Source organism: Vombatus ursinus, unplaced genomic scaffold, assembly GCF_900497805.2.
Source record: "Vombatus ursinus unplaced genomic scaffold, bare-nosed wombat genome assembly UNPS02001287.1, whole genome shotgun sequence".
Classification (NCBI taxonomy): Eukaryota; Metazoa; Chordata; class Mammalia; order Diprotodontia; family Vombatidae; genus Vombatus; species Vombatus ursinus.
Genome location: NW_020941065.1, coordinates 15,207,114 through 15,229,747, shown reverse-complemented (window position 1 = coordinate 15,229,747; position 22,634 = coordinate 15,207,114).

Genomic DNA, 22,634 nt, shown 5'->3' with positions numbered 1-22,634 from the left:
GTGTGTATACATATGTATGTATTTATGTATATATGTCCATATCTATAGCTATCAGTTTTAAAGTTTGCAGGTCCCAGGTAAAGAAACCCTGATTAGAAGAAGCCTGAGGTCTCTCTCAGCTCTAAGGCTATGCTCCTGTGATCACCCACTTTATTTCTCAGATTTTGATCCAAAGTTGTTGAAATTAAGTCTACGATGAAAGGATGAAAGTTGTGGCCATCAAAGGGAAGGAGAGAAGGTGTTGATCTTCATTTTAGTAGAGGGAGTTTGCTTATCTGGAGTTCCTTATGTTAATGAAATCTTAGGTCCAATATCTATCCCTACCCCTAACATAGTTTCTAAAGACAAAATAAGCATTTAAAACAAATTAAGGAAAATACAGTTTTAACAAACTCTCCCCCTTATGCTCAGAGGAAAGAGCTTCAGGATCCTACGAGGGAGTCAAGGGGAAAAGGAAATACAGAATTGTAGCCTTGGGGTTCTATAGTTGGGAGCAGGCAAGGCATAGTTTCAGTGGCATAATGTCTGTCTCCACAGCAAGCCACCTCATACTCAATTAACACTCCGCCAATCTAGCCCACACCAGATTACCTTCTTTCCCAGAGCCCTGGAATCCATTTCTGATGTTGCTCACAAGTACCTGGCTTCTTTTTACTGTTATCTCCTCATTGATTGTTGGGAGCTGGGCTTCTCCTTCAATATGGTCTCCTGCCTGGTCTGACTCAAACTGACTGACTCTTGGACACTTTGAATGCCTAAGGACTTCCCACCAGAGCATGACCAGTCACGGCTTGGCTAATGGCCACATTCTCTTTTTCATTTAATCAAGGAATTTGTTCATGCTTTTTGAAGGGCCACATATTTATAGTTGGTTTAGGGCCTCCTCACTGGCCCATTGTATTTTGTTAATAGATCTTGGACTTTCTGGGCTGGACAGTAGGTCAGGTCCAGCACTGTGCCTGATTGTTATATTTTCCCTTCTTTTTTTTTTTCCAGCCAAAGACAAGGTTTATCAGAATATCCTTCATATTAGGCAGACTCTTAAGGAGTCTGAACGTGGGTAAACAGTGGCTAGATTTTAAGAATCCTAGCCGTGGCTAGATTATAAGAATCTAAGCAGTGGCTAGATTTTAAGAATCAGAGCATCTTAATGGAGACAAGATGGACCTTATATACGGAAAGACTATGGGAGTGAACAAATAGGAACCCAAATTCTTTTGGAGTAAGGGGCGAAGTTCTCGGCTTCTGAAACTGCTTCCTGCTGGCAAGGGGCATAGAGCTGCCCCTGCCTCGAGGGGGTCCCAAAGAGCAGGTTGACTGGAACAGAGCATAGGCTGCATTCAGGGAATGATGTGGGGACATATGGCTGGTACTCACTGTTTGCTACCAACCGTAGGTGAATGGCCCATAGTCTGGAAGACATAAATCTGACAGAAAAAACTTCAGGGCCCAGATATGAAGCAGGGATTAGATTTAGGGCCCAACTTTGAGAGGATAAAACATCCTTAGCTCTGTTTGAATTTGGATAATTCAGTTTTCCAACCATGCAGTATCAAATACCTCATATTTAACATTCCCTTTCAAAGGAACATAATGGGGAAACTGAGCCTGGAGGATCCCATCTTAGACTGAGGCTAAAACTGTCCTCTCAGCTTTTCCCAATGCTGACTTCCCACCAGTATCACCTTCTCTTAGTAGTTTGTGGCATTTCTCTCAGATGGTGGATTATTGATTATCGATGACCCATCAGACAACTCAAAATAAAATCCTATGAGCTTATACCTCAAACAGCAAGTTTTACTAATCACAGCTTAGGAAAAACCTTTCCAGGATTTACATCTCAAACTTAAATTTATCCTAATATAAAAAGCCTGATTGTTATATTTTCAAAGCAAGCATTTACAATTCAGAAATCAGAGCTTGGCTTATTGTTTTGTTGATTGTCAAGACTTAAGAAAGTGATGGAGAAAAATGTTTATAATGAAGATTAAACTTAAAATGTGTGGTGAATAACTGCCCCATCCCCCACAAACAGGCAGTGGTTAAACATTTACCAGCACATCACTGACCAGAGTCCAACCCCTCCATACTCAGAACAGTTATAGAGGATAAGTAAGTGTAGGCATCTCCTCCCTGACCTAGAAATCCCATGTTTCCTGAAAGATTAAATTCTGGCCACTACTGCCTCCCTTCCACCTTATGCTTATTTCTTCATATATATATATATACATGAGGGAATAACATATATACATGTACTTCAAAAAGTATATATATGGCTTTTAGGACATATATACATATATATGTATACATATATGTGTGTGTATACATATATATGTGTGTATATATATGTATATATGTACTTCAAAAAGTATATATATGGCTTTCAGGACCACACATGAAAATCTACCCCCATCATTTTTTAGACAAACCTCATTTTTGCCAGCCAATGGTATCGGCCATTGTGATCAGCATGGTGGAATGGGAAAAACCTGAGGAGTTCGGTTCAAGTTACTAGTTGTGTCCCTTTGGACAAATAGCTTCACGTCTCTGGGATTTAGTGTCTTCATCTATAGAATGAAAGGTTGGATGGGGAGTTGTTGATCTTTTTTATGTCCTAGCCTCCTTTGTCCATCTTTGTGAAGCCTATATATAGACCAAAACACCAAAACAAGATACGTAGATACATACCAAAACAAAATACATAGTATTTTGAAAGTGAGGGCACTAGTGATTGAGGGGTGGGGTCATTAAAAGGCTTCCTGCACAAAAAGAGCTTCCAATAGGTTTTAAAGGAAGAGGGCGCCTCTACAAGATGGGGGCAATGATTAAGTGCATTCCAGGTATGGGTGATGGCCAGTACACAGGTGGAGTAATCAAAGACAAAGTTCATGTTTGAGGAATTGGAAAAATGGCCAATTTGGCCGTATCTCAGCATGCAGGAGGGAAAGCTTCTATGGAGCTTACATGACAGGAGAACAGGAAGGGCTTCTTCTAAGAGATGGCGTATGGAATGGGCTTTGAAGGACGAATAAGATGTAGCCAGAGAGATGCTGAGGAAATGTCGTGAGAGCACCCTCTGTGTCCGTCGCTTCTGGACTCTGATGGACACAGGCTTCAATTGTGGGGACTTTTAATGGTCATTTACCCATCTTGGCTCTTTTGTTTCCCTCACCAATTTGATGCCTGGGGTCTTCTCAAAGTAATTCAAGCCTAGTAATTCCCAGAGTCATAGGATTATAGTTCTAGAAGGGTCCTCAGAGTCACTGAGTTGAACTCTCCCATTTTACAGATGAAGAAATTGAGGCCCAGGGCAATTTAATGAGTTGCCTGACATCAAACAGGTCCTCTGAGTCCAAATCCAACGTTCTTATCAACCATGCTTCTCACCATCTTAGTAGACGCAGGCAAGGAAGAGCATTTAAGGAATATAACATTGAATTGGAACAAAAATAAATAGTAAGGCAACAAAAACAATGTTAGCACACATTCCCAAGTGAACACAATGCCCTTCTACCCCCTCCCATCCCTGCTTTGCTCAGAGTATTTTGGGAAACAAGGGTTTCCAAAGGACCCACAGTCTGATAGGAAGGCCTAGACAAGGTCTCTATGCCACAGCAAAGCAAGGCTGCAGCCTTCAGTGCCCATGTCCGCGCCATGATTCCTGGAAGGCAGCAGCTGAGAAAGCTGGTCTCTTCTGTCTTTATTGGTCGTTCCCAGTGTCAGATGTAGGTTCAGCTATGGCTTCATGCTCAGGTGCAACGTGCTGCTGTCTTCCAGTCCCAGCTGCATTCATTCTCCAGGCTCTTTTTATCTCTTCTTCATGATGGGTCTGAAATCATGGCGGAGAGAGACAGACAAAGACAGAGACAAATAGAGAGGCTCACAGTGATAGAGATAGAGAGAGACAGGGAGAGAGAGACAGAGAGAGAGATACAGAGAGACAGAGACAGAGAGTAGGGAAAGAAGAGAAAGGGGGGGAGAGAGAAAGAGAGAGAGAGAGATCCATTTAGCCTCCATCTTCTTGGCCAGAACTAAAATTTCTTCCTCTTCTGGTTCATGGTGGCAAAGAGGAAGGGGAGACTTGGAGTGAAATATAGCTTCATCCCCCTCCAAGTGACCTTCTCTCCCTCACTTGCAAAAAAAAAAAAAAAGAGGGAGGATATCGTAGGCAGATCAAAGCTGTGTTGTGGGAGCCACTGCCTCTGTGGCCAAAAGCAAGGAAGCTGGACAATGATCATATTCTGGGGAAAGTGAATGAGATCTTTTGGTTGGAATGCAAGGGTGGTAGTGGAACCTTTGGTTTGTCTCCTCCTTCTTGGACTCTTTGTTTCTTCATCTATAAAATGAGGTCCTGTTCTGACATTCTATGTTCTATGTTCTAAGGCCTTTTTCCATCTCTTATATTCTACATTTTGAAAAACCTACCTGGTCTGACATTTCCTGTTCTGAGGCCCCTCCCAGCTCTGCCATCCCCTGTTCTAAGGCCCCTCCCAGCTCTGACATTCTGTTCTAAGGCCCCTTCCAGCTCTGACATTCCATGTTCTAAAACTACTCTCTGTTCCGACAGACCTTGCTGTAAGGTCTCTCCCAGCTGGGACATTCTTTGTTCTTAAAGACGTCTTAGCTCTGACATTCCATGTTCTAAAGTTTCTTTCTGTTCTGACATTGTATGTTCTAAGATCCCTCCCAGTTCTGACATTTAGATCCCTATCTAAAATATTTTCCAGTCCTCCCCACTCCCCTCTCCCTGAATCTGACCCCAAAGCGTTCCCCAGCAAACTGGACCCTCCCTGCAGAGCCCGACTTCCTCCACCCCCTCTAATGTGCATTAATCTGGGGCTTCAATGAGCTCAGAGAGAATTGTGAACATTTTCTGTTAACTAAGCAAGAAATCTCCAGCACACAATAAGGTGCCGCCCGCCGCCATCCAAATGAAGTAATAACCCAGAGTCTCATTTGTATTTTCTGTTTTTTTTTTCCCTTGGCCCTGATTGCTGACGATGTAGCTTTTAATATATTCACCCTGCCACGTCCATTTGCATTCAGATGCAATTATGGGCAAGAGACTCGCTGCTCTGTAGGCTGGCAGGCAGGGGCCGCGTGGATGGGAGCATCTCAGCCTGAAGCCTCCTCTCCCTGCTGCTTTGCCTGGGATGGCTGGTCTGCCTGCATGGTTCTGACAGGGCTCCTGGCCTTTTTGTTGCCAAAGGAGTGTCCAGAGTTAGTTGGGCTTGATCTATTCCCTGCCATAGTAGAGTAGGTGGCACAAAGACTATTACTTTCAATGAGAATGGATCTTTCCTTAGGGGTGAAGGGAACCAATATAGCAACCCTGCTGCCAATCCAGGGGCCGGATGAAGAAGGCAACCACTTAACTCTGGGCTTCTCCATCCTTCCCCAGAAAGCTTTTCATCCCTGAAGATGATGTCAGCTCTAGAACTCATCAATTCACACCTTAGAAGTACCTTCTGCTCCTAAGACCCTCCTTCTGATTGGAGGGTAGACTTCTCCTCCCAGAAGCGTTGTTGAAGGAGGGTGCACAGGCCAGCATCTCTTTATTTCTGTCTCTCCCATTTCAGTTCTCTTTTAGGTGTGGTCTTCTCCATTAGAGCCTAAGCTCCTTGAGGGCCTGGACTTTATTGCTTGAATTGGTATTCCAAACTGTTATTGTTACTTGTCCTTCATTATCCAAGAAGATCATGACTTCAGGAAGCTGATGCCATGCCTTCCAAGTGAATTGGATTTAAGTGAGGGAGGCTGTGCAAAGTCACCAGCCCCATTCTCTCCTCAAGAGCCATCGGGGTCCAGTGGCAAGATATAGATCAGCATGACTGGAGATAGTCCCTGGCATTCCAAGCATTTAGCACAGGTTTAGAGACTAGCCCTGTGATTTCACTGAAACTCCCAGGTCATGGTGATGGGGTTGGGATCTTGAACCCAGAAAGGAAAAACCCTGGACTTCCCACAGGGCTAAATCTTGGGCTATCACCTGAGGCTATAATCCCATCAACTGGTTTTACATTGTGACTACACCTAATCTCTCAATTCCCAGATACTCTTAACCTAGCCTAGCCCTTCATTGTTTTACGTCCTATGGCCCCAGGCCACTTCCCACCCTTAATCTTAGCTGGGCTCCCTTCTCCTTTGGCCACAGCATTCTATTACCTCACAGTGCCTGCAAACTACTTGGCCACTCCTAGATCCCTCCCACAGTCTTTCTGTATATAAGGTCCATCTTGTGTCTATTAAGGTGCTCAGATTCTTAAAATCTAGCCAAAGGCTCACTAATGTTCGGACTCCTTAAGAGTCTGGTCAATGTGACGGATGTTCTAATAAACCTTGTTTTCGGTTGAAAGAAGGCTTGGGTGGAATTCTTTCAGGCAGGACCCATGTGTTATGATTTTGGGGTCCCAGCACCCCTAAACCTCAACAATGGCACTCCTACCAATGGAGGTCAGCATCTTCTCTGCACTTTAGAGTCATCAAGAGTTGCCTAGATCACTGAGATCACTAGCCCAGGGTCATACCGCCAGTCTGTGTTAGAGGCAAGCACTGAGGGCAGGTCTTATCCATCCACTAAACCACAACGCTTCTTAGATGATGGGCAAGACCCAATTTGAACCAGCTCTTACAGAGCTTATTGTTAAATATGCAATATGAGTGTTTATACCTCAGAAATCAGCAAATGCTAGAACCAAATTGTTTTTCTGATTGTCTGGACAGATACATAAGCTTGGAGTTGGAGGATTCATTGATTCATTGATCAATTGATTAATTGATTCATTTATCAAGTGTTCATAAAGATCTACTACAGATATTCTGGGGGCAGCTAGTTGACACAGTGGATAGAGTGTTGGGACTGGAGTCAGGAAGACTTTATCTTCATGAGTTCAAATCTGGTCTTGGACACTTGCTAGCTGTGTGACCCTGCACAAGTCACTTCACCCTGTTTGCCTCAGTTTCCTCATCTGTAAAATGAACTGGAGAAGGAAATAGCAAACTACTCCAGTATCTTTGCCAAGAAAACCCCAGATGGAATTGAAGAGGAGGGGGGTTTTGGGGTGCTCCTAGAGGCACAGAGGCACCCCAAGATTGCGGGAAAAAGCCCAGATTGCGGCGCAGATCTGCCTGAATGAATTCAACTCAAATCTTCTTCCAGCCAGAGAAAAAGTTTATTAAAGCTAAAGCATATAGGCCAGACTCCCAAGGAACCCAAACATCAGTGATCTAAATGGGGGCTAAGGTGGTCAGGTGATGCTCACTCTTAAGGGCTTGAGAATCTCAACCTCTGGGTGTGAGAGGTTCTCAGCGTCGGAATGGAGGCTGGGGTGAAATTTAAGTACAGAAAGACTAGAGAAGGGGTCTAGGAGTGGCCAAGCAGTTTGGAGTGATAGGAGGTAGGGCCTAGGTAGATCTGGATGGGAGTGACTAGTAAGCTGGGGTGAACAGAACTCCTGGGTCCTGGACCGCGTGGCGCCTAGCTAGGATTAAGGGTGGCCAGAAGGAGGGGGGTCGGTTGGGTCCATTTGGAAGGTAATAAACAATGAGAATAGGTAATGAAGGGAGCTGAAAGGCGGGGAAGTTTGCTTTCAAATGGAGATAAAGAGAGACAAACAGAAGCCAGGTTCTTTTTGGGGTCAGGAAGGAAAGCACATTTGAATAAGCTTAAAAGGTAAGGCTAAGGCTTTCAAAGAGAGAAAAAGAGACAAACAAGAGCCAGGTTCTTTTCAGGGCCAGGGAGGAAAGATGTCAAAGAGAGATAAGTGAGTCTACAAGGAATCTAAAAGTTTTAAGGTTTTTCTGGGAATTGTAGGTAAACCTCTTCAGAATCATAAAGAGTTGGACACAACTGAAAATGGCTGAACAACATAAATACTCTATTCTGTGTGTAAAACACAAAAGCAAAAAATTAAAACAAAAAATAAATAAAATGTTTGTGTCCCAAAGAGACCACAATGTGATAAGGTGATACAACAGAGAAAACACAGGTTTTGAAGTTTGAGGACATGAATTTTAGTCTTAGTTTTTTTCTTCTTGTGTGACTTTGGGCAGTAGTTCATATAGCCTCTCTGGGCCCCAGATTTTCCATCTCTAAAATGAGGGAGTTTAATTCAGTGGCCTCTGAAGTCCCTGACAGCTCCAGATTTATGATCCTACAATTTCCTCCTCATGCCCAGATTAAGCCTCCAAAATCTTTGAGAATCAGACAAAGGGATTTGTAGAGTGATTGGTGACTTCTTATTGTGGAGTGTTAAATCAGCTATTCCTTGACCGAGAAGAGTAGAAAGATCTGCTGTCTTCCATAGGTCTGGACCTAAGACACTGCAGATCCTCTTCCAAGTTTTATTAAGACAGATGAAAACCATTCACTTCTGGTGATTCACATGGGTACAGATGGTACCACCAGAAGCTACTTTGAAAGAATTGCCAAAGATTTCCAAATCTTGGGAAAGAAACTGAAAACCTTAGAACCATTGGTAAAATTCTCATCATTTTTTTTTAATGAATCAAAAGCTAGGGCTTGAGAAAAGAAAGGCAGGCAGCTAGGTGGCATAGTGGATAGAGCACAGACCCTGAAGTCAGGAGGACCTGAGTTCAAATCCAGTCTCAGACCAAACACTTGACACTTACTAGCTGTGTGACCCTGGGCAAGTCACTTAATCCTAATTGCCTAAAAACCAAAAAAAAAAAGAGAGAAAAGAAAGGCAGATTTGGAAAGTGCATAGACAATTTAGAAGGTGTCACAGAGTGGAATTTGAATCTCTGGGTCAGACCTTAAAACACAGGAATGACAGGTTCCTAGTCAGGGATGAAGTACAACTAATAAGGGCCGACAAGAATTTTTTTTTTAACTGGAGTTTTTCTTTTGATCAAGAGAATTTTAAATTGTAAAGGTATGTAGAGAGAGACTTCCTTTGTATGCTCACCAAGCTAGAAAACCATAGACAGTAGCTACATTATAGGAAAAATAGCAGGAATACATCTAGAAATTTATAGGAACAAAAATCCAAGAAAGGAAACTGCAATTAGACCTATGGACTCATAGGTACATGTACTAAGTACAGCTGAGTGAACAGTCCTGAGGAGGTGAATTTCACATCAACTAACATGGAAACTTGGTGGGATGAGACATAGGGCTTGATCAAAGGGTCATGGATTCAAATAACACCCTGAGAAGTATAATAAATCTAAGATAAGTCTTCTTAACTCCAAGTTCAGCAATCTGTCTACTCTTCATGATTAGAATAAAGCTCCAGAAAAACACACCTTAAAAGGATGGAAAAGATGTGAGATGGTGAGGAGGAACATTATTTGTAAAATTTATTCAGGTGAACCTGTTGACTCAGAAATTTGGGTGGTGATAGAGAGCATTTGACTAAAATCACTGGATGCAGAAACAGAAGAGGTTATAATCAGAATACCCAACAGACCACCAAGACAGAAAGAAGAACTAGATGATGAGCTCAGGAAATGCATTTGCTATCTAATGTAGAGGAATAATGTAGAAATGAAGAGAAACAAATTATTCAAACACCTGTTGGGTCTCTCTTTCTCATTGTCAAATGCAGAACAGCTAACAAATTCTTGTCTCAATAACCATTTCATTCTTCAAAGGGTGGAGAAACTAGGTAGGCAAAGTTCTAACAGGTCTACCTAATTCTTACCAACATAGGTTGGTAACAAAAGGTTTTTTGTGTAGCAATGAAGGCAACCCTGGAGAAGTGGAATGGGCTTTAAGCCATCACTCCATCTTAGAATATATGAGACTGGGGCCATCTCCAGTCATCCTGATCTCGATCTGACCACTGGACCCAGATGGCTCTGGAGGGGAAAGTAAAGCTGGTGACTTTGCACAGCCCTCCCTCCCTTAAATCCAATTCACTTGTGAGTCATGGTATCACCTTCCCGATGTCATAGTCCTCTTTGAGAACGAAAGACAACAACAAAAACAGTGAAGGGTAAGAAAGCCTAACACACAACCTGAATTTTGAAAGGATTTCAGAGGGTTCAATGAAAGGATGGGTGGAATTCCACAGACTATAACTCTACAGAAGTCAGCCCAAGAGGGATCAAGAAGGGATTTCTGAATGCAAAAAGAAAAATAATTTTGGAAAAAAGTGGTATAAAGAGATTGATGTCAGTGCATGGAAAACTCATCAAAAAACTTATATTTTTAAGAGATTTATACAGGATATGATGGTCTTTAGGCCAGGATGGGAGCAGTAAGGAGACTGATGAGTTGACAAGAAGTATCTCTAGACACGGCACTCAGGTTACACAAACATCTCATCACTCTTACTTTGGAGTAGGAATGCCTGAGTTCTGTCCCACACAAGTGAGCAACTCTTCAGTGTGGACAAGGAACAAGAGTTTTAGGTGAAGGTGATGAGTCAAGCAGGTGCCTCTGATTCATTTCCCAGCTCATACGGCACCATGGAAAGCATGGCCATTCCCAACACCACCTTGATGAGAAGACCCAGAACTCCCGATTGGTTCTCCTTGGCCTGCTTCCAAGGTTATTGGCTGGATGGGACTCAAGAGTAGCTTCTATTTGGAAGAGTTGTCCTCCATGTCTACAAAAGCAAGCTGACAGACCAGTTCACCCTCTGATGGGTTTCCTTTGTGCTTTTCCTTCTGAAGATAGTGCAGCATGGAGCCAAGGTCCGATCTTGAGTGTGTGGGGGAAGAAACACATGCAGGCACCATCAAATAATATTGTTCTCCTTTATCCCTGAGAATGAAGATGAAGGAAACACCAGGAAGAGATCATTATTCCTCTATCCAATGGAGAGGAGAGGGAGGAGACCAGAGCTCTGAAAAAGTAACCTGGAACTTCCTCTGTTCTTTCCATTACATTTGCTTCACATACTCCAGGTATTTGACCTTTTGACCTTCTGGTTTGCATTTAAGCCTGCTCAGCTCTTCTGCCTTGAAGACGGGTGGCATTGTCTTTCTGCACTTTCTGTTTTTGAAAATCTAGGCGAGATCGAATGACTCATCCCTTCCTGTTTCTTTTCCAGAGGATTTATTCTTTTGTTCAACATTCAATAAACCTTTATTAAGTGTCTTCTAAATATCAGATGCTGTGCCAGACCCCATGCTAGTTGCAGGGGAATCTGAGATAAAAATGAAATTTCTCTATGCATATGATCCACAAATCTATATATCAGGTCCCAGTCTCTCTCCTGAACTGCGGGCCCAAATCCCCAATTGTCTATTGGACCATGTCCTGGAGACATCTTAAATTCAACAGATCCAAAATGGAACTCATTGTCTTGGAAGGGTGGAGGTGATTTTGACAGCAATAGGTAAGTCTGGAAGAATTCTGAAGTGCATTCCATCCCGGTATGGAAGAATCCCAGCGCTAACTCCGTATCTCTGTGCCTTCACAGTGGCCTTTCCCCATTCCTGGAATCAATCAGGCAATTAACCAACACTTACTAAATGCATATCAGGCATCGTGCTAAGTATTGGGGATACAAAAAAAGGCAAAAGACAGTCTTTTCCCTCAGGGAGCTCACAATCTAACGGGAGAGAGACAACATGCAAACAAATGTATACAAGTAAGTCATATACAGGATAAATTGGAAATAATTAAGAAAGGAAAGGTGCTAGAATTAAGCGGGTTGGGAAAGGCTTCCTGTCAAAGATGAGATTTCATTTGAGACTTAAAGGAAGCCAGGAGGGTCAGTAGGTAGAGCTGAAAAGGGAGCATATTATAGAACTGAGGCGTAAGTTGAATAACTGGTCCAAGGTCACACAGCTAGTAAGCATTTGAGGCTGGATTTGAACTCAGGTCTTCCTGATTCCAGACCCAGCCCTTTATGCACAGTACAACTTAACTGCCTTTAGAAAGAAGGTAACGGTGTCAGTTACAAAACGTGCTCGTACCAGAGATACCATTCGGGATGTCAGAGATGGGAGATAATATTAAGACAAAGAATGTCAGAGCTCAAAGGAGCCTCAGACTGTCGAGGCTATGAGAGGCCTCAGAACAAAGAAGACCACAGCTTGAAGCACATGAAGCTATTGATGGAACCTTGAAAGGGAGGGAGAGAGAGAGGAAAAAAAAAAAGATCGTTTGGCTTGATAAAAGAAAAGATTCCTTGGATGAATTGGCCCAACTCAATCAGGTAAACAATAATAAAAGCTCACATTTATATAGTGTTTTAAGGTTCGCAAAGTGATTTACAAACAGTGTTAAATTTTATTCTCACAAAGACCCTGGGAGGTAGGTTATTATCTCCATGTAACAGATAAGGAAACTAAGGCAGACTAATGTTAAGTGATTTGTCCAGAGTTACAGAGCTCCTAAGTGTCTGAAGGTGGATTTGAACTCAGGTCTTCCCGACTGCATGTTTAGTACTTTTTGTACTGTGTTTGTCAAGTTCAACTGGACAAAGAAAATAACAAGTCTGGAGAAGGATAATGACTTTTACGCAGTCACCCAGGGCTTGGATTCAGGTCTCTAGGCTGTTAGCCCAGCCTTCCTTCCATCAGAAAATGCTGTTTAAATCTGAACTTTGGCATCTCTAGGCTGGAGGCAGCAACCATGGCTGAAATGGGAAACAGGGGGTAGGAAACTTCTCTCTGTAGCCAGGGCAGAAGCTGCTACACATTTTAGGAGGCATATAAATGAGTTAAGACCCTTTTAAAGGTTAACAAGGTCCCCTCTGTCCATCATTAAAGTAACTTCGTGCATTTACAATGTACCAGTCAAACCAATTAGCAATAAAAATGTTGTATGAACTGAATTTTATTGGATTCTGGTCAACTCAGAATTGGTTAAATAATGTCTGCTCTTAAGGAAAAAAAAAAAAGACATGGGTTGTGAGGATAGAGCAGAGAGCCAGCTTAGTGCTGGGGAGAGAGAGAGACAGAGAGAGAGAGAGAGAGAGAGAGAGAGAGGAAGGCAACAGAAGAGGAGAGAAGAGAAGAGAAGAGAAGAGAAGAGAAGAGAAGAGAAGAGAAGAGAAGAGAAGAGAAGAGAAGAGAAGAAAAGAGAAGAGGAGGGAGAGAGAGACACAGAGAGAGAGACAGACAGAGACAGAGACAGAGACAGAGAGAGAGATTGAATTAGGAGAATGGGTTCTACTCCTGAACCTGAAACTTACTGTATAAGCTTAGGAATGTTCCTTCCTCTTCCTATAGAGCCTTTGTTTGTTAAAGTGAGAACATTAAAACAACGTATCACTCCTCTCTCTATTCACATTAATCCTTAATTGCTATACTATTCCATTCTAGGAAGGGGGAAAGGTGAGTAAGCGTGGAGACCAGGACCTGGGACTTGTAGCTGTTCCAGGGGTTTAGCCCAGATTCCTCAGGATCCTGCTTGAGAGTTTGTGGATGAGAGACCTTCCTTGCATGATAAAAAGGGAATCCCTTCTACTCAAACATCAAAATCATAAAGCTCTATGTCCTTTCTGTTTGGTAAGTACTAGTTTTAAAAGCAGATCATCAGATCTCAGAACATGGAACATCAGAGATTTTGGGGCTCTTAGAATGGGGAGTTTCAGAGCCTGTGGCAGGGGTGGGAATACAAGAATAGGGAATGTCTGAGCAGATAGAGACATTCTATGGTCTAAGGTACCAGAACTTGGAGGAACCTTAGAACAGAGAATGTCAGAGCTGGGAGGGGCCTTAGAACAGGAAATATTAGAGCTGGAAGGGACCTGAGAACATAAGAGGGCCTAAGCTAGAAGGTAAATTTAGAGCCTGGAACATCAGAGCTAAAAGGGATCTTAGAACAGAAACCTTTAAAGGTCAGAAGAATTATATAACACAGAGTGTTTAAGCTTGGACAGACCCCAGCATACATTCTCATAAACTTTCAGAACTGGAAAGGACCTTGAGGCATCATCCAGTCCACCCCTCTCATTTCATGAAAGCTGAGAGGTCAAATGATTTGGCCACCCAGAGAAAAAGAGAGGCCCAGCTCGGCCGCCCCTGCCCGGGCAGGCCGAAGGATTGCTGCATGTCTTGTGCCACTAATCAGAACCATGTGGGCCAGTAGATGTTTAGATAATCGCCAGCTTGGAGATGGCCAAGAAGCCATTAGACCACATTGAGAAGGAATCAGTTCGGGCTAGATTTAGATAGTCTGTGATTAGCTAAATTGCCAGCACCTGTTCACTTTTATTGCAAACATAAACACAGGGCGGGTCGGAAACAACACAAAGAGCTCTAATAGGTTCCGTATTTTCCAGCGGGGTACGAGGGGGTGGGGGTGTTGGATCTCAGGGCCAGGGGGTAGAGATCACCATTGCAACCCAGATGCTGAACAAAAAACTCATGATTTAGTCCACAGCTCAGAGCTGGGCCTCATCGCAGTTTGCACTGTGTGTGTGTGTGTGTGTGTGTGTGTGTGTGTGTGTGTGTGTGTGTGTGTGTATGTGTGTGTGTGTGTGTGTGTGTGTGTGTGTGTGTGTGTGTGTGTGCATGTAGGGGGCTGTTTGGGTTGGGTGATGACTCTTTCCGCCAATATGGAGACAAACTGAGACCTTGGAATCAGAGAAGCTTGGAATTGCAAGAGGCCTCGGAGGTCACCTCCCAAAGCATCTTCTCAAACCCCTTGAAATCAAAATCCAAATCCCCTTGAAAATACCCCTGAGGAGTGTCTGTCCAGCTTCTGCTCAGAGGCCTCCAACGGGGACAAGCTCATGAATCCTGGAGTCAGCCCAGCCCACTTTTTCCCATCTTCTCCCTCTCCCCTCCGTCATCTCTGGTTCTGCCCTCTGGGATCTGGCGAAGTAAGAACACAGATTTAAAACTGGAAGAGTCTAGCCGTTTCTTTTAACAGTGTGTAAACTTGGTCACAGAAAGGTAATCATAGCAACAACAACAATAATAATATAGTTACTCCATCGGATACTCACAGCAACCCTGGGAGGTGGGTGCTATTCTTAACCCCATTTTGCAGATAAGGAAACTGAGGTAGATAGAGTATAAATGACTTGCCTGGGGTCATGTAGCTAGTAAGTGAGGGAGGATTTTAACTCAGATCTTTCTGACTCCAGAGCTCTATCTACTTCACCACCTAGCTGTCTATAGTGACTTCTCCAAAGTCACACTGGTGGTAATAATCTCTCCTACTTAACAGTCCTTCAGATGCTCTAATTCAGCTATCGCGTCCCCTTCCCTCACTTCTATCCCAAACTTCTCTAGCCTCAACACCCATAATTCCTTTAACTGACACTTATGTGGCATGGCTACCAGGTCCTTCATCTTTCTGGTTACCCTTTTCTAGACATTCTCCATCTTATCAAAGTAGCCCCTAAAATCCTACTTCCCCCAAATGAGGCCTGAATTCTCGATTTTGAGTCAGAAAGAAGTGGAAATGTGACTTACTGCATGATTGTTGACAAGTCATTCAAACTTTCAGGGCCTCAGTTTCCCCATCTTTCTGTAACAGGAGGGAGTGACCAATGAGTCCCAGTCATTATAACACACTGAGATTTGCCTTTCTATGCCTGTGTAGAGTGAATTGGGCAAGTGGTCCCAGGAAGGGTGATACATGTAAAATGAGGGTGCTGGGATATATAATTTCATAGCTTCTTTCCTGAGCTATATTGAGTTTCCTATGAAAATCTCATCTCCTACCATGATGAGGACCCTTACAGCCATCTTAAGGGCTAAAAGAAAAAGGAGTTGCCTGGTTCCATGTTTATTTATTATGAGGCTGATGATGAATTAGCATGTAAAGTACACTGTAAATCTTAAAGTACCATATAAATATTATCATTTACCATCATTATTTACTCCAGGATTCTAACTTTGACCTGCTTTCTCTACTACGCTGACCTTGTGACATGTGTCGAGCTTCTAAGACATTCATCTAGCATTCCATTTGCTGATGCCTTCTACATGCCTCAGACATCTAAGGGGTAGCAGGACATAGGTGTTGCAACTTGCTTCTCCTGGAATTGAAGGGAAAGACTGCTTAGCATTTGGTTTAATCCAGTGAGGAAAATCACGAAGAAATATGGGAGGGAAACTGCTCGGGCCTGGCAGTCGGGAGAGCTGTGTCACGTGTGATTCTGAGGAATTCTGAGAGATTTGGGAAGGCTCGTATGAACTGACACAGAATGAAATAAGCAGAACCAGGAAGACAGTTAACATCGTTGTTGCAGCAAGGTAAAGAAGAAGATTATTGAAAGACTCCGGAATTCTGATCATTTGTGACTTTAGAGGGATGAAGGTTAATGATGGTTCAACCCTCTTTTTTTACAGATGAGAAAAACCTAAGGCTCAGAGAGGTTATGTTTTGCTCAAGGACACACAGATGCCACAGCTGTGACTCAAACCCAGGTTTCATGACTCCATTGCATCGTGATACACTCTCCCTCCACCCCTACCCTCATCCCTCATGCAGCTTCCTTTAAGGGATGACGTAGCTGGCCTACAGCACAATCCCGTTAATAAGAGTACTTTTAAAAGTCTTTAGGCCAATCAGGTCCAATGAGGCTTAACCATCTCATCCAGTCCACTTCTATAGTTTGCAAAGTGTTTTCCCAACTCATTTGGTTATGGCATACTTGGGGGATTAAATGACATTGACAAAACCAATTAATGGTGGGATGGGGTGGGGGTGGTTGATGACATCAAAAACAACTGGGATAGAGGAAACAAAATTTTGGAGCAAAATAAATCTATTTTTATACTGAAAAATTGCCTCACATGATAAGAATTTGGGGATACATACTATTTAAGAGGGAAAAGGCCGCTGGTATCAATATTGTCTTTTAGAACGTCTATTAAAGCTCAGATTTAATTCTACAAATGGCATTACCTATCCTCCTATTTGAAAGGAACAATATTAAGGACACCAAGGGCCCTTGGGATACAGTTTGGGAAACAGTTCTTAGATAAGAAGCCAGACCTTGCCTTCTCTGATGGAATCATAGGATTTCAGAACTTGCAGGAACTTTAGAACTTGGACGATCAGAGTTGTAAGAACTCTTTGAACACGAAACAGGTGCTGACGGAGACTGTAACATAGTAGGTGTGTCCTCAGGATTTCACTTCCAATAATGCTTACAACTGAGAGAGTTTTGCTCATTGAGAGAGATTCTCTAAGGAGTATGCATGAGCTCATAGCACGGTGAGATTACCTAGTGAGTTCTCTGATTGATAGAGAGTGAACGTAAACATTTAGCCCTCTACAACTGGATGTTGAGCAGGCATGGCGCAGAGAAGACAAGTGTGGTGGAACAGATAAAAGAATTAAGATTTGGACTGGGGAATGAGGGGGAGAAAGGACACATCCACTTGGAGCAGCAAGGCCCTGACACCCCAAAGCCTGTTGTATTTGGACCATAAGTTGAGGCAGAAGTTTTGGGCCATTCTCCAACCTGTTCTCATAGGACTCACAGATTTAGATTTTGTTCAGACTATCAGAGTTGGAAGAGAATTCAGTCTATCAGATCCCAAATGATGTCTTCTATCGCATACCTGAAAAATGACAATCTAAATTTTGATTCAAGATTAATAATGAAGGGAACCCATTTATATACATATACATATATATATATGTATATAATTTTTTTTTTGTGCTTTTTTTTGGTGAGGCAATCGGGGTTAAATGATTTGCCCAGGGTCACATGGCTAGTAAGTGTCAAGTGTCTGAGGCCGATTTGAACTCAGGTCCTCCTGACTCCAAGGCTGGAGCTTTATCCACTGCTCCACCTAGCTGCCCTAGAACTCATTCTATTTTAATAAGAGGCAGGAGACCCTATACTCTGGGCATCTATCTCTGGGACTTTGAGCTGCAAAGTGACTGCCTTTCTAGCAGGTTGAATAGCCAGAGACATTTATGAGGGATAAGGTCATAACTCCCTTGTAGTTATAACCTATGCTTAGAGGTTCTCTTCTTAAGAATTTTTTTAAAGAATTTTTTTTTTTTTTTAGGCAGTCAGGGTTAAGGGACTTGCCCAGGGTCACATAGCTAGTAAATGTCAAGTATTTGGTCTAAGGCCAGATTTGAGCTCAGGTCCTCCTGACTTCAGGGCCAGTGCTCTATCCACTGTACCACCTACCTGCCCCTATTTTCCCTTCTTATTTACATTTTTTTCATGTCTTAATCAAATACTTTTGTTATTGAATTTATGTTATCTCTGATAGGACAATGTAGCAATGTAGTAAGTGAGTGGGGGCTTAAGCCACGTAGTGTATAAGCTATTACTCTAAGACAGTTACAGGAGCCTTAAATTCCATATGGGTGCAACATTTAGGGCAATCCTCAATGAAGCTCATGGTCTAGCCTACATATGACCTATTACTCTAGACCATCCCAGAGAAACAGTCTAATCCAATGAACTCATTTTACAGATGAGACTCAAAACCAGGTCTTATGAATCCAAATGCACCATCACTGCCTTCCAGCAGAGGCCCAATGAATACTTAGAATCATAGATGGTCAGAGCTAAATTAACCTTCAAATCTAATAGATACGGAATGAATGAGGAATGTCAACTTTACCACAACTCATTAACCTGTTTTAGGATCTCAGATATTGCTGGAACCCACTCTGCTTAATTCTGTTACAATCTGTTCCATTCCATTATGTATTAAATACCTACTGTGTGCTAGACCCCAGAGATTCCTCAATGGACCTACTAGCTCACTCCCACTCTTGGACTCTTCTGAGCCTCTAATCCTCCTATCCTTTGGGGTGCTCACATAGGATATTCCTAGACATTTGAGGAAATTACTGGATTTTTCTGCCTCCTTTTCTTTCCCTCAACTAGCTGATGGCAAATGATTTTTATTTGGGGCTCCCGGAGGACGCTGGAGAGCTGCCGTTTCTTCGGCACTGAATTCCATTTCTTAGCCCAGAGAGCCTTATCAGCCTCAAATATTTCCCTCTGTTTTCTTTACTGTGGATAACATGTCACTAATATAGTCTCGGAGGTAGTAAGGGGGTATTAATATATTATGATGGGATGTAGCAGGAGACAGTGTTTGAAAAAGGTACTGATTGACAGGCGAGTGGGGGGGGGAGCAGGGGAGAATTTACCCAGTTGAACGGAGGGTGTATGTTTCCCGGATTGGAATTCTGACTCTCAGGGTTCTGGCATTCACTGGGTGAGAGTCAGTAGTGAAGGAATAAAAGTTCTAGGCAATGAAACAGAATAAAATAAAAATATGGAGGTGTTGGGGGGTGTGCTGATAGGCAAAGAGAAAATAAAAGATGGGGGCTAGTTTTGAGTAGGGCTCTTTGGAGACTCTGTCTGGCGGGCCTGTGGCCCGGCTGGGGCTCTGGGCAGGTCTGGGAGCCCCAGGAGAGGCTGTGGAAACCAGATGTGGAGGGGGAAGGGAAAGCAGAGGGGGGGGGGGAGGGAGTGGGGGGAGGTGAGGATCTGTTCACAATTACCCTTGATTTTGTGTGATGACATTGAAATTGTGGTCAAACATGAAAGAATAGCAGTGGGGACAGCCGTGTTCCGACTGGCCAGTGGAGTCAGGAATGCAGACTAACACACACACGCACACATACATATGTGCGTGTGCACTACACACGTGCACACACACACACACTCACACAGAGTGAGATGGCGACACATGGAAATGTTTTATATCTGTTTTGATGTTTCCCTGACTGAAGGGGTTTCTTTGCCTGGGCTAGCTCATGGGCCTCCCTCTTCCTTCCCCCCACCTTGCCAGATACAGGCAAGCTCCATGTGGGGAGAAGTTAGGCACAGAACCCCAAAAGGTGTGCAGTGCTGGTTGTGTGGACAGCTCATTCTGGGCTAGGGCAGCCATACTAGTTCAACAAAGCATTTATTAAATGCTTACTAGATAGAGAAAGCATAATGGAGGCAGCCAGCATCGGGTTTGAACTTGAAGGTAGGATGCCCTGGGTTCAAATCCTACCACAGACTCTTAGTAGTGATAAGACCTTGTGCAAATTACTTCATCTCTCTGAGCCTCAGTCTCCTCAGCTGTAAAATGAGGATATTCATAGCACTTACCTCACAGGGTTGTTGTGGGAATGAAGTAAAGAGGGAAGTGTAGTGTGGTGGTTAAAATCCAGGACCTGGAAGTGGGAAGAAGGGTGTTCAAATCCTACCACTGACATTAACTAGGAGACCATAGGGAAATCATGGAAGCCTCAATTTCCTCATCCCTAAAAGGAGGGGGTCGACCAGACGGCCTAGGAGCTCCCTTCCAATTGTTAATCCATACGCCAGTGTATACAAAGTGTTTTGCAGATCTTCAAACACTGTCAAAAAGTGAGTTATTATGCACTGGGCTCTGGGGACACACAAATGAAAATGAGAACCAGTCCCTGCCCTTAGAAGATTCACATTCTACTTAGATGCCAGCTCAGGATTTAGAGCAGAGAGGGACATTAAAGGTCATTTAGTCCAATGGTTTCTTTACACCCGAGAAGGAAGATGACTTGCCCAGGGTCACACGACCAGTCAGAAGTGGGAACAGAAGCCAAATCCTCGGAATCCAAATCTAGGACTCTTTCCACTGGACCAGACTGATCAGGGAAGGCTTCTTGGAGGAGGCAAAATGGAGAACTACAAGATCCTAGAGTAGGAAAGGAGGTCGGGGTCATCAAGGCTCAGCTTCCACCACCTGCGGAAAATCTGTCCTGATTCCTGCTGCCTTGTTAATAAGAAATAACAGCTAGCATCTACACTGTGCATCACAAACATTGTCTCCTTTTATCCTCACAACAACTCTGAGAGGCAGGTGCTGTTATTATCTCCTTTTTACAGATGAGGAAACTGAGGCAAACAGAGGTTAAGTAACTTGCCCAGGGTCACACAGCTGGTAAGTATCTGAGGCTGGATTTGAACTCAGGTCTTCCTGACTCTATCCACTGTGCCTCCAAATGGCCCCATCTCTGAAGCCCTCTGAGCCTCAGTTTCCCCCTCTCTAAAAGGAGGGGGTAATCCAGATGGCTTCTAGACAGAATTTCTGTTGCTTTTTTTTTTTTTTTAAACAAAGTTTTCCTTATGTATATTGATGTAAAATCTCCCTGCCTCTATCTGGCCCCCATCGGTCCTTGTTTTACCGTCTGGGGTCAAGCAGGCCAGGCCTAATTCCTCTTCCACGGACAGAGTCTGTGTGACTGATTCTGGTGGTCTCCCCTCCCCCTCCCACTCCTCTCGGCCTCCCCTCATTTGGGCTGCTCAGTGAACTGAGGCCCCTTCCCAGGAGCAAATGCCGCTGTCTGGACCTGTCTGGGAGCTGAGAGCCGGGAGCTGGGGCTGGGCTGGGCTGAGGAAAGGAACATATTTCCCGCAACTCCAGTGACCTCCACGGCCCCCTTTGGAGGGAGGCAGGAAGGGGGCTCTGTTAAGGAGAGGAGCAGGCAGTGAGAGGGAGGGGGGGAGGAGGAGGGAGAGAAGTCTCCTGGGGGAGGGGGGAAGAGTTGATGAAATTTCAGGATGTTTCAAGTTCACCTCACAGCCAGCTGTCTGAGCTATGGTGAAAGGCACACATTTAGCAAATAGGGATTTCAACAAGCAAGTCCTGGGGGCAGCGGGAGGAGAAGGCTGGGGGCACTTTTTTCCCCTGTTAATTCCCACAGAATCGTAGTATTCTAGGAATGGCTGGGAGCCTCAGACTTTACATAATCTAATCTATACCTGACCAAGAATCTCCTCTGTGTCAATCTGGCCACTGGTTGTCCAGTCTTCATTTGCATACCTCCACTGATGTGGAACTCACTACCAAGAATGATAGACTATTAAACTTTAGGCCACTGTAAATGCGAGGAATTTCCACCCCTTACATGGAGCCACAAGTCGCCTCTTTGCTTTTACTTATTCATCCTAGAAGGGGAGAAAAATAAACATTTACTGAATACCTATTAGGTACAGGGCCCTGTGCCAGGTTTTTAGGATGAGACAGGGTCATACAGTGAGAAAGATCACTGCTTCTGGAGTCAGAGAACCTGGGTTCAAATCCCACCAAGAAGGAGTTTTATTGTGTGGCCAAGTCACTTAACTATCCTGGCCTTCAGTTTCCAGCTCTGTAAAGTGAAGAAACTCAACTATTTGGGATCAAAAATCTATTATCTTGTGATATGTTCTTGGAGCTGCCCCAAACGTGAGCACGCAGAGAAAATCCAGAGGCTTTTTCCTCTCCCAGATCAGCTCAGACCTCAGTGCCCCAGCCCGACACTGCCCTCGGGCCGACTGCTCAGCCGAACTGACCTTCGGAAACCTGGAAGCCCCTCACCTTCAGACAAAGGCTCCAGGGAAGAGACAGAAGTGAGAGGGGCTGGGGCTGGGCCTCTGGGCAGCGTCCCCAGAGAATTTCTGGACTCTCTTGCTCCTTCAGCTAGGAAGACTTGATGACAAATTTGTACCTGAATCAGCAGGGTGTGGAGAATCCCCTTTGGGAGCGCCCGGCCATGAGAAACGGATGAATGAGGGGCCTAGGCCTTATTTGCTGAAACCTGGCTGATCACAAGCTGCCACTGTCCCAGGGACGCTGAAGGTCTGGCGCTGAGGACCTCACGAGACTGGGGATTTCTAGTTCATGGAGCCGCACAAGCCTGGAGGGTTGGGATTTAGACATTAGAATGTTTGCTATGGAAGGGGCCTTAGAACAGGGAATGTCAGAGCTGGAAGGGGCCTTAGAAGAGGGGATGTCAGAGCTGGGAGGGTGAG